This window comes from Callospermophilus lateralis, chromosome 2 (genome assembly GCF_048772815.1).
Source record: "Callospermophilus lateralis isolate mCalLat2 chromosome 2, mCalLat2.hap1, whole genome shotgun sequence".
Taxonomy (NCBI): domain Eukaryota; kingdom Metazoa; phylum Chordata; class Mammalia; order Rodentia; family Sciuridae; genus Callospermophilus; species Callospermophilus lateralis.
The window spans coordinates 37,761,160-37,774,465 of record NC_135306.1 but is presented as its reverse complement, the minus strand read 5'-3'; the positions used below and the strand labels follow the sequence as shown (position 1 = coordinate 37,774,465).

Sequence of the window (13,306 nt, the reverse complement as noted above, 5' to 3'; positions counted from 1 at the left end):
TTAAGTCACAAAGAAAATCTGTCCAAAAATACTCCTTAATTATTGAGAGTCAGAGCAGCAAGGAAGCAACTGGAAGAAATCAAAGGTATGGGAAACAAGTAGGACAGAGATCAGGAGAAAATCTCTCACCATACATGTGAACTAGCCATAAGTAGAGAAATCAGGCAGAGCACACTGCTAGCAGGCAGAAAAGTAGTATAGGAAGCTAATCACCATTGCCTAGGGTAAGAGAAGGCTTCACAGCACAGGAAGGATAGTCTTAGCAAAGGGGGGTCCTACAGGCAGGTAAAAAATGATCAATCATCTCTAGAGTGGAATCTATTCCTGAGATAATGGGGGTCATACCAATGTACCCACCTGATGCCTGAGCTAAAGAGCTTAGGTATGAATGGCATTTACTTTCCTTCCACCTTTATTTATGGAATCAAAGTAAAAAGCATGTACAATTAACAGAAAAAAGAAATACAATAACTAGCTGGGCACAGTGACTCACGCCTGTAATACCAGTGGTACCAGAGGCTGAGGCAAGAGGACCACAAGTTCAAAACCAGCCTCAGCAACTCAACAAGACTTTGTCTCAAAATTTAAAAAAAAAAAAAAAAAAAAAATGGCTAGGGATGTGGCTCGGTGGTAGAGCACCCCTGGGTTCAATACCAGGTACCAAAAAAAAAAAAAAAAAAGAGAGAGAGAGAGAGAGAGAGAGAGAGAAAGAAAAGAAATACACTAACTAGTGGCATACCTCTTGGTGAAAAAAAGTCTTACCATGGTGAAAGATAAAATAAAAGAACTGAATTCCACTAAAAATGTTAATCATATGCCCTTCAAATAAAAGATGATCTTTGGATGCCTTACTGAAGAGCTTAAAAAGCTCTCAATTGTTAGGCTACACAGGTGCTGGAGAAAGACTGCCTCAATACTGGCAGACTACGATTGGATTTAAGAGGTGGTAGCAAACTACAGGATTATGTGAAACAGGAAATAATAGGAACGATGATAGGATATACCCCTAAAGAAAACAAGGCCAGAGTAGTGACAGTGGAGATGTCTGGGCAACTAATTAGATTGAAAACTCAAGGGAAACGGTGGGAAAGTGATTCACCGGTAAAGAAAACTTAGTCGTTACGCACCAATGAAAGCATTTTGAATATATAACAGCACTTCACAAATTTACGAATCGCTCTAAACCTACATTAAAGAAAGAACTGTGACACAACCAAACTACACGAACCAGGAACGAGAAGGGAAACTCGGTCCCATCTGAGAAAGGAGCCTTCCAGAAGAAAAAGTATTAGAATAACTACGCCAAAGAAAGGTAGAGAGTGCTGAAGTTGGGCTTGAAGAAGGCCAAACTCCGGGCGTGAAAACGGAAAGTTGGTCAGGATGCGGGGCGACAGCGTGGCGGGAGAGCTGCAGCCCACAGGCAGGAGCCCAAGCTGGGAGAAAAAAACCACACCCTCCAGGACGGAGACCCACGGGGGAAGGGTAAGCGCCCCTTGGAGCTAGGTGGGACCGGGCCAAATAGAATTAGGGAAGACAGAAGAGAGAATCGGGTTACCCGGGAGGGAGAGTTAGAAAGGTGCCCAGGCCTGGACATACTAAGGAAGCGTGAAGCCAGCGAAAGAAGCTCGGCCCGGTCCTCACAGACCGGCGCTAGGGCAGCCCAAAGATGGTTGGGTGCTCAGAAGACCTAACCCCAAGTCCAGAAAGCACGCACGGGAGCACGCAAGGACCGGGAAGAGGGAAGGAAGGGGGGAGGGTGGCAATTACCGCTGCTGCTCTCGCTGGACTGAGAACCCGTCGCCGCCGCCGCCGCCGCCGCCGCTCGTTACCTGCCAATGTGCCTCTTACAAAGCGGCGGCGGCGGCAGGGGCGGCCCTGCCCGTCACGTGGCCTTTACGTCACGGGCCAGGGCGGAGCAAGGACACGTCGCTCGCGCGCGGCTTCCCAGCCCGCCCCGACAGCAAACGGCCTCCTTTAACTACCAATCTTGCCCTGACAGGGCAAAGCTAATATCTCAGAGCGGGTGAAGACTAGAATAAGGAGCAATTAAAGGGACTGTATGGAATTTCTCGTAATTGGAGTTCTCCGGGTAGTACTGCCCACTGCCATGCAGGTTGCCCACAACTGCAGCTCGTTGACGCGCTGTGATGACCTCATGAGGCACCACATGTTGCACCCCTGCGGCCGGCTTCCACTAATCATGTGATGTGGTCCAACCATTCAAGGCAAGCTTGGCCTCCAGACGTCGCAGAAATCGACCACTAACTCCAGCGTGCCGCACAGTAAAGGCACCCACTGCAGCAGCACTTCCCGTGGGAGCTCACAGATGCACGGCCATTGAGTCTAGCACAGAGGGAAGGCCGAGACCGAAAGCGCACAGGGCTGACTTCCGAAACAAATACCACTGCGTGCCACCTTCCAAGTGACCCAGCGTGGTCCCTTCTGGGAGGAATAGTTCTGCCCCGGGAAGAAGGGGGCGGATTCTGCTACCAAGTTGCGGGTCTCGCGCCCCGCCCTGCTCTCTGCGCGGGAAAACACCAACGGCTGGCTGCGAAACTCGAGACCCAAAAAGTCTACAAGTTAGAAGGGGCTCGTGACTTCAATCTAACTAAATGTGGGTCAGGTTCTGCATTCCCAAATCCCGACTGCATGAAAAGACTAACATTTATTGAAATCCTGCTCCACATCAGCCCTGTATACAGTCATATTGTATCATGTTATATCATGTAATCAACCCCTCGAAGCTAGAATCGGTCTCATTTTGAGGACATGGAAAGAGGTGTAGGGAGTTATTTCCTGGCATGAAATATCCAAATCAGTTTTCTGTCGCGCAAAGTGGAATGAGCCACATCTCAGTAAGACTGTACCTGTTGTTGACTCCAGGAACTAAGATGAAATGAGATAATGGTCTGTAATTATAGCACAGAGTTAGAGTTTATTTTATCATTTACTGGCCTATTTGATCCTCAAAGATACTATCCAGGGACTGAGGGTGTAGCTCAGCCATAGAACGGTGTGTACTTAGTGTGGCCAGGCCCAGGGTTCAATCCTGAGCAAAAACAAAAGTGTGTATATTATCCTAGGCTAGTTTACAAGGACTTGGAATTCCAGGAGGCCTATCTCAGAGTTTTCTACCCTGGTAACATCACTGAGTTGTGAAATTCAGATTATGTAAAGTACCTGAGTACCACATAGGAAACCCTCAACAATTGAATTATTCACACAGTTTATGCCCAATAGGTGTTTGCTTGTTTCCTTTTTGTACTGGGGATCAAACCCAAGGACATTTTACCATTGAGCTACATCCCCAGAACTTTTATTTATTAGGTTTTGTTTGTTTGTTTGTTTGTTTGAGACAATGTTACCCAAATTACTTAGGGTCCTACTAAATTGCTGAGCCTAGCCTTGAACTTGATGATCCTACTACATGGATCTACAGAGGCAGTGGGATTACAGTCCTGCATACAGCATCACAGCTGGCTTCAACAGATTTAAGAAAGAAAGGATTTAAACTGAGTTTTGTTCAGGGCACTATGCTAATTTCTACCTGGCTAGTAATTAATAGACTAGTTCTGTGTTAAATTATTTGATGAAAACAATAGAAACCTTAAACAGTCCCACCCAGTGTCATAATGGGCAAAAGGTGCAACTTATGCTGTTGACGGGGAAAAATAAAAAATGTCCACAAGCTGCTGCCCTTTTCAATGCTTTATTCACTCAAATAAATGTTTATTTTGAAATAGGTAAACTGCTCAGTACAGTATCACTCTATAGGTTCTTAATCAAGAAAATGACAATCCTTAATGCAAGCCACTGCAATAGATTTAATCAATTCACAGCAAACAATTCTAGATTAATTCTAAGCACTGCAAACACACTTAATCATAACAGGCTCATGACAACATTCCCTCTGCATGCTAAGCTCAAGTGTCAGGTCATAAGTCTCAAGCCTTAGGCTCTAAGTCCAGCAGATGCACACTCACTCAGACCATGGTGATCAGATCAGGAACCAAGGCAGGCTTCTCCTGGGGTGAAACTGACGGCTAGCTGAGGAGGGTTATAGGGAGAAGTCCTTTTCTCACCAAAATCAAGAGGCTGCTGTGAGTTCGAAATCAGTGAGAACAACACAGAGGATCAGATGAGAAGAGTTGGGATATCAGTCCAGGTCCTCATCAGACTCTCAGGCTCCTGTGCATCAGTGTCCGCTGGCTGAATGTCTGTTCATTTGCCCTATCATTATACTAAATTTTGAGGCTTCTGACCACCCTTTCAATCTCTATTAGCTATTACTCAATTTCTCAGTGACATCATTCGTCCTCAGGTTAAAGCATCTGGTCTAGTGGTCCCACCTTGATTTTCTTGCCTTTCCCCCTTATTGGGGTGAGGACAACAAGCCAGAGACTTCATTCTCAGATTAGGGAGAAGTGACTTGTTTGTACCTGAGGGCTATACTAGAGGACTTTGTAGTCATGCCTTGGTGAGACTGCAGGTTTCAAACTGGAGTTTAAAATGGAGTTGTTTAGGCTATGGCCTAAGTCCATCCTTACACCCAGTTCAAGGGAAGCCTTTGTTATTAATCTAAATTGATCAAAGGCTATGCCTTTGGTTGGGTTTGTTATTGTTGTTGTTGTTAGTTTTTTAGTGCTGGGAATTGAACTTAACAGCACCCTCCACTGAGCCACAGCCCCAACCTCTTTTATGTTTATTTTGAAACAGGTAAACTGCTAAATTGCTTACGGGGCACAGTGATGCAAGCCTGTAATCCTAGTGATCTGCAAGACTGAGTCTGAAAGATAGCAAATTCGAAGTCAGCCTCAGCAATTTAGTGAAGACTTAAACAATTTAGCAAGATCCTGTCTCTAAATAAAAGACAAAATGGGGGGGGGGGTGATGCAAGCCTGTAATCTCAGCAGCTGGGGGCAGGGTTGAGGGTGGGGAGCTGAGACTGGAAGATCTCAAGTTCAAAGCCAGCCTCAGCAAAAGCAAGGTGCTAAGCAACTCAGTGAGATCCTGTCTCTAATAAAACACAAAAACAGGCTGGGTATATGGCTCAGAGGTTGAGCGCCCCTGAGTTCAATCCCTGTACAAAAAAAAAAAAGAAAGAAAAGAAAAGAAAAAAGCTTAAATAAAATAAAAAGGCTGGGTATGTGCCTCAGTGGTTAAGCAACCTGTGTTCAATTCCCAGCAACCCCCCCCCAAAACAAATTGCTAAATTGCTGAAAGAATTTATATAAATTTGATTTAAATGGCTATCTGAGTACTGAGAAAGAGATTTCTGATTGAGGGTGCTAATCAAAAAGGATTATTGCCTACTGTTTTAGTTTTTTTGTTTCTTTGTTTACATGGAGTGGGTACTTTGTGGGCCAGGGTTGTGGCTCAGTTTTGGAGCGCTTGCCTAGCACATGTGAGGCCCTGGGTTTGATCCTCAGCACCACATATAAATAAATAAAATAAAGGTATTGTGTCAACTTCAACTAAAAAATATTTATATATTAAAAAAAGATCAACTTTGTTTTTTGGGTATCAGAGATTGAACTCAAGGTCACTCAACCACTGAGCCACATCTCCAGTCCTATTTTGTACTTTATTTAGTCTCCTGACTCAGACTCCCAAGCTGCTGGGATTGCGAGTATGTGCTGCAGAGCCCTGCTAAATACAAATTTTTGTTTTGTTTCCTACAGAATCTCTGAAGGATATATTACCATTATCTTCATCACTAATTAAAGTGAGGTAATTCAAAGTCATACTGCTACCAGTTGACAGTGGCAGTATAACAGAATTCCCTTGATGCTTTCACTATATCCCTTTGGCTTTGAAACTTACATTTTTTTTTTTTTTCTTTTTCTCAACCTTCTCCTTCCTGATCTTCTCTGCTCTGATCTTCTTTTCCCTAACCTTCTCCTCCTTTATCTTCTCCTTTCTGATCTCTCCTCCCTAATCTCATTTTCTCTGAATCTCCTCTTTTAAAACCCCCTGTTCCATGAGGTGGACAGAATCACAACCTTTGGGACCGGAGTCCCTTGTGTTTCTCCTTTGCTAACAAAGGACTAAACCCTTTTCCTTTTTCTCAAAACTGTGTCCTTGTTATTGGATTGGCATCAAGGACAAGGACCAAGCTTTCGGCAACAGCAGAATTCAAACACAAGTCTGCTCAACTCCAGATACATAGTGATTTATTTTCCTCTAATACCTAGTATAATTTTGCCTGTCTCTCCCCACTGGACTTTAAGCTTTTGGTTTGTTTTGTTTTGTACTGGGTATTTAATCCAGGGGTACTTTACCACCAAATTATATCCCAGCCTTTTTTATTTCTTATTTTGAAACAGAGTCTCACTAAATTGCTAAGGGCCTTGCTAAATTGCTGAGACTGGCCTCGAACTTGCAACCCTCCTGTCCCAGCCTTCCAAATTGCTGGGATGATAGGTGTGGGCCACCATGCCTATACACCACCTTTAAGCTTCTTTTCATGTTTGTATTTCAGGATCTAGCTTAAAGTAAGTATAATCAATAAATATTTTAAAATGGACAATGAGTGCTTATAATGTAGTTCAGTGGTAGAGCACTTGCCTTATTTGTGGAAGGCCCTGGATTTAATCTTCAGCCCTACAAAATAGAAGTGATGTCCTCTGAGAGTTACTTCCAAAATGTCTGTTTCACAAATCTACATTTTGCTTACAAGTAAGATGTGAAAATCAATTCATGCCTACCTGCATAACCAATTTAAAAATTCTAGATGGGGGTGGGGGTTGTGGCTCGCCTCGCTCGTGGTAAGAGCGCTCGCCTCGCTCGTGCAAGTCCCTGGGTTCAATCCTCAATACCACATAAAAATAAATAAATAAAGTTATTAGGAAAAAAAAATTCTAGAGGTGGAAGGAATCTGAAGCAAATTTGACTCACGTTTGTTTGTTTGTTTTTATGTTTTTATGATTGAACCCAGGGTGTTTTACCACCAAGATACATCCCAGCCTTTTTATTTTTTTGAGACAGGGTATCCCTAGACCGCAGATTTATTGTATGACCACTACTTTTTCAGCTATGTTTTCCATGTTGTGAACAACTAAACCGGTGGGGGATGGGGGAGGGGAGGTGGAGCTGGAGGTATAGGTCAGTGGTAGAGTGCTTGCCTAGCATGTCTGAAGCCCTAGAATCAATTCTGAGTGTAAGATATGGAAAATAACAAACCTCAAAATAGTGTGGCTTGGGAAGAGAGAGTGAAAAAGAAGGCAACACATTGATAACATTGTCCTTTTCCTATACATTCTTTCCCAGTGACAAGTTAATCCCTAGAAAGGAAACAAACATCATCCAGTGGCTGGACAAACCTTGGGGAGGAGATATCCAGCAAGCCTAGAATTACAATCTCCGAAAAAAAGCCAAAGCATTGATCTTTCCCAAAATAAGTCTTTTCCCAGTGATAGTGCAATGGGACCCGGGAGGAAAAGAGATGCATACTGAATACTGACCCCAGACCTTCCATTCTTCTCCAAGTCAAATATTGCCCAGTAAAAACAAATCTTAAATTCTCACAACTCTTTCCTGGGTACCCAAACTGACACACAGTGTCAATAATTAAGTCACCTTTCTGTATAACCTATATAAGCACAAACTCCCCCTTTGGCCAGTGGCTCATTTCCCACCAGGAAAGTGGGTCCATAGATGTGTGATTTTATTCCTGAATAAAGGGTGTGCTGATCATGAAGTTTGCATTTGGCTCTGTCATTTTGTGCTAATAGCACTTTTTTTTTTTTTTTTTTTTTTTTGTTATGGGAGAATTAACTCAAAGGGGCTTAACCATTGAACCATATCCCCAGCGCTTTTTAAAAACATTTATTTATTGGGGCTCGGGGTGTGGCTCAAGTGGTAGCGCGCTCGCCTGGTGTGCGTGCGGCCCGGGTTCGATCCTCAGCACCACATACAAACAAAGATGTTGTGTCCGCCGGGAACTAAAAAATAAATATTAAAAAATTCTCTCTCTCTTTAAAAAAAAAAAAATTATTTATTCATTCATTCTTTTACATATTTATTTATTTTTAGGCAGGGTCTCACTAAGTTGCTTAAGGCCTTCTTAAATTGCTGAAGCTGGCCTTGAATTTACAATCCTCCTGCCTCTGAAGTCACTGGATTATAGGCATGCACCATCAAACCCAGCTAGCACCTTGTAGTATTTAATAAATAAATGTCTACTGTGAAATGAAGAGAAACAAACTAAGAGAAAGTAGGTTGGCAGATATTCCAGGCAGAACAGAATTTTAGGCAGGGGCAATGGTATGAACTGCAGGCAGAGTAGAAGTAAATCAAGTTTGACTGATGGAAGGATTCTTTGGAAGTCAATGTCAAAGATAAACGTATAAAAATCAATAGTATCTAATCATACAGGCTAAGGAATTTATTTCCTCCTGTTTCTAATCCCTGCTAAAATGCTTCTCCCATAAGATTTTAAATACCAATAGGGGTCTCTAAAAGCAGAAAAGCCTTCTTAGAGATACTGGGGAATTAATGGTGGAATGACAGGTGGTGGGATTGATATTTTGGATAAGGAAGCCACCCCCTCAGATCCTCTGCTGCTGATATGGTGCCAGTTCTGCCACTTGAGTATGGGCCAGCTGTAGTCACTAAAGAAAGTATCTTCCTTGAGCACTCACTTGCATATCAACTTTAAATTAAATTAAGCAAAACTTTCCTGTTGAATTTCCAAGTATATACACATGGCAGTTGCCAGGAGAAATCTGAGTATAATTTTCAGTTCAATTTCAGAAAAAAAAAATACACCTCTCACAGTGCACTAGGGAGTTCAGGAGTGGGCTTGACAATTTGTTCATCCTGGGCCTTCCCAGACATTCCCCTAGCCAAATGCTAATCTCTCAGTAGCTCAGGCCCTCTTCAGGGCCAAAGATAGTTCAGTTTGGCCTTTTGCAGAAACAGAATTGCTACACCTGTTGTCTTTGTAAAGCAAGGCCAAATGTCTTTTTGTTGAAAGATAAACCATAATGCTCCTAACTTTCCTGGCACTGGACTCTGCTCTAGGGAAAAACTGTAAAGCAGGTCATAGGTCTTGGAAATGATTCCTGAGCTCTTTTCTTTCAGTTTCCTGGCAGGCAAGGAAATTTCATCTTTATTTAATGTGCTGGGGCTATGAACCTAGGGCCTCATTCATGCTAGGTATCACTCTACCAATGAGCTATATCCCTAGCCTTATCATTCTTATTTTGAAGAAGAGGTTCTGAGGTCCAGAGAGATTAACTGTTATTCTTTCCTTTCCTCAGTCTGTCCCTTTGTTATGTAATTATTGTTGTCCACTAAATAAATGCCTGAGACAATGAATCAGATTCTATCTTAAAGGTGTTCATAATCTAGCAGAGGAGCTGGGGATGTGGCTCAAGCGGTAGCGCGCTGGCCTGGCATGCGTGCGGCCCGGGTTCGATCCTCAGCACCACATACAAACAAAGATGTTGTATCCGCAGGAAACTAAAAAATAAATATTAAAAAATTCTCTCTCTCTCTCTCTTTAAAATAATAATGATAATCTAGCAGAGAAACATATTCATTTTTTGTTTCTTTTTATACTACTGGAGATAGAACTCAGGGCCTCACAAATACTGAACAAGCCCTTTAACACCCCCAACCCTGTAAGTTTCCAGAAATAGAGGATTAATTGTGCCAGAATGAGTAGGGCACTAGCTAAGGCTGAGAGAGGAGAAACTATATGTGTGACATAAAAAGATTGAAATTTCTCTGGATTAGGAAGGAAAAGATGGAAATTTCTTTTAAGTCAGGTTGCATCATTTTTGTGGGTGGGGAGGGTACCAGAGATTGAATTTAGGGGCACTCAACTCTGAACCACATCCCCAGCCCTATTTGTATTTTCTTTAGAGGCAGGGTCTCAATGTGTTGCTTAGCGCCTTGTCATTGCTGAGTCCGCCTTTGAACACAAAATCCTTCTGCCTCAGTTTCCAGAGCCCCTGGGATTACAGGTGTGCACCACTGTGTCCAGCTGGTTTGCATCTTTAAAAAAAAAAAAAAATTTTAGATGGACATAATACCTTTATTTTATTTATTTATTTCATGGTGCTGAGTATCAAACCCAGTAGCCTCACATGTGCCAGGCAAACACTCTACCACTGAGCCACAACCCCAGCCCCAGGTTGCCTCTTATCAAGCACAAATTCCTAAAGAGATTTTCAAAAGCCCAGATGAATGTTTTGTTTTGTTTTTGTTTTTGGTACTGGGTTTTGAGTCCAAGGGTGCTTTACCACTGGAGCTACATCCTTGACCCTATTTATTTTATTTTATTTTTTAAATTTTGAGACAGGATCTTGCTAAATTGCTTAGGACTTTGCCATCTAAGTATTTAACTTGTCATCATCCTGCCTCAGCCTCTGAGTCACTGGGATTATAGGCATGTGGCACCATGCCTGAAATCCTAACTCAATATTTTAAGCCAGTTAATGTTATATGTCACTGGTCACTATAGGACATGGAGATGTCCATCCCTGATCCAGTCAGCTGAGGTTGGGGTTGGTAGTAGGTCATGTGACATGCCCAGGGTTGCCACTTCTATAGGGACCATTCATGGCCATAGCAAGTATTAGGGGAAGCTTTTCTCCATTTTCGAAGAATAACTATGAAAGTACCAGGAGTGAGTAGCTAAATAATTTATAGACGGGGCTGGGGATGTGGCTCAAGCGGTAGCGCGCTCGTCTGGCATGCGTGCGGCCCGGGTTCGATCCTCAGCACCACATACCAACAAAGATGTTGTGTCTACCGAGAACTATAAATAAATAAATAAATGTTTAAAAAAATAATAATAATTTATAGACATTCAACTAAGTCACCAGGCTTTAATGGAATGCACTTCTAGCAAGTGTTAGGGCCTTAAAAAGACCGGTTGAAGGACCCGGTATGATTCTATTCATAACATCATTACTGAACATTTTTAGGATTGTCGAGCCTTCAGACTCCATACAGGAGGTTAGTTAATTCTTTTTTTTTTTTTTTTTTTTGGTGCTGGGGATTGAATCCAAGGCCTTCTGCATTCAAAGCAAGCACTTTACCAATTGAGCTATATCCCCAGCCCTAGGAGGTCAGGTAATTCTATAACTATCCCCATTTCTCTAGGGATCATTTTTGAGAGGTGAGACCTAGAGTAAGGAGTAAGGGATTGGACCAGGTGTCATGGTGCATGCTTGTAATCCTAGCATTTCAAGAGACTGTAGCAGAAGGATCACAAGTTCAAGGCCAGCCTCAGCAACTCAGTAAGACCCTGTCTCAAAGTAAAAAAAATAATAATAAAAAAACTGAGGATATAGCTCAGTAGTAGAGCATTCCTGAGTTTAATCTCCAGAATCAAAACAAACAAACAAAACAGAAGTAGTAGTTGGCATAGGGAAGCTTGACATGGTGGCACATGCCTAAATCCCAGCAACTGGGGAGGCTGAGGCAGGAGGATCATGAATTCAAAGACCAGCTTCAGCAACTTAACGAGGCCCTAGGCAACTTAATGAAAAAAGAAAAAGGGCTGGAGATGTAGCTCAGTGGTAAAGCACCCCTGCATTCAAACCCAGTACCAAAAGAGGAGGAAGAGGAAGGGGAAGGAGAAGAAGAAGAGAGGGCTAGGAAGATTCAGGATAGGGATCCCCCTTTTGGTTTTCTTAGTTCCTTGTTCTGCCCCCAAGATTTCTACTTCCATCTCCTATCACCACTACACCACATCTTCATCCTCCTTCATCTTCATCCTCCTTTCTTACATTCATTACAAGTTAGCATTTTATAACACTTCTAGAGGGGCTAGGGATGTGGCTCAAGTTGTGACGTGCTCGCCTAGCATGCGTGAGGCCCTGGGTTCGATTCTCAGCACCACATAAAAATAAAATAAAAGATAGAGTCCACCTAAAAAAAATATATAAAAAATAAAACATTTCTAGAAAGGATAAGTAACAGTCATCCTTGGATGGAACAAAGCCTGTGTGTCCCTATACCTAGTGCCTCCCTGCCACTGTTGCCACCATGATTGAGATAAAAGGTCAAAAGGATGCTACAGCACAGAAAGCCAAGGTGAAGGATAAACCACAGAGAAGAGCATCTAGGTTCCCTTGCTAAACATGCTTCTCCAAAGTCAGAGCTCAAGCTTAAAAAAACACTTCAAAGAAAGGAGAAAAAGTACCCAAAGGGGGAAAAACAACAACAACAACAAAAAAAAAACCCAGACCAGGAACAGAAAGCTGAAGGTACTGAAGGTGCCAAGTGAAGTGTGTGCTGTGTGTCACCCCCCCACAGCTTTATATTTATTTATTTTTTGCAATACTACGAATTGAACCCAGGTCCTTGCACATGCTAGGCAAGCACTCTGCCTCTGAGCCACACCCCTAGCCCAAGTGTGTACACTTTTAATAACTCTGTATTTCCAGTAACTGTAGAGTCCAAAATACTATATATTTTTAAATGAATCTCTTTGTGTTGCCCAGGCTGACCTCAAACTTCAGTTCTCCTGCCTTAATCCTGCAAGTAGCTGAATCTGTGCCCAGCTTTGACATACTATGTTTTTGATCAGTTTTGTAAACATGTAGAACTTTTTTTAAACTATGTTATTAGTATACAGAACATTCCATTGTTGTTTTGGGGGGAAGAGGTATATGTCACTGATAGGATGTCTCTTCAACTGGATCAATGAAGCAAATTAGCAACACCCTCTCACTCTAAATTTATATTTTTGGTGCTGGGGATTGAATGCAATGTCTTCTGCACACACACTCTACCCCTGAGTCCCTCCTTTCTAGTTTTGAGAGACATCCACTTGACTCCCAAGAAGAGAGAGTCCCTGATAGTCATTTAGCACAAACATGTTGTGCTGTGAAAAAAACTCAAATTCATTTTATGTCTTACTCTCCCTCTCCACCTTTAATCCCAGAAACCTATTGGGACTTAATCTCCCCAAAATTGTTACCAGTATGTCAGGCAAACTGGACTGTCCAGTAACACCACTGACATGGCATCCCCCAAAAGATCTGTGGTTCCTTTTTTGAATTGTGGATCTTCAGAGTTTTAATTCTGCCATTTTAACTACATTTCCTGAAATTCAGGATCAAATCATGAAAACATGCCAAAAGTGAAAAGTCAGCCTTCACTCTAAATTTCCCCTATTCAGAACATCAAATGAAGACTTCATTGGAGCTTTCAGCATTAGCTCCATCTTTTTATAAACCTCTGCAGTGGCTGGGTATTGGGGCACACACCTGTAATCTCAGCAATTGCGGAGACTGAGGCAGGAAGATTGAAAGTTCAAGGCCAGTCTTGGCAATTTAGCAAGATC

At 42.4% G+C, this 13,306-nt stretch overlaps 1 protein-coding gene across 1 annotated transcript in view; it reads right to left on the bottom strand.

Annotated features, from left to right (window-relative positions):
- The window catches only part of Ubap2 (ubiquitin associated protein 2), a 63,039-nt gene extending 61,183 nt beyond the window's left edge, over window positions 1–1,856 (bottom strand). The window contains exon 1 of the mRNA XM_076841332.1: window positions 1,768–1,856. The gene's annotated coding sequence lies outside the window, so the exon portion shown is untranslated. The remainder of the gene's footprint in view (window positions 1–1,767) is intronic.
- Window positions 1,857–13,306: the final 11,450 nt, after the last annotated feature.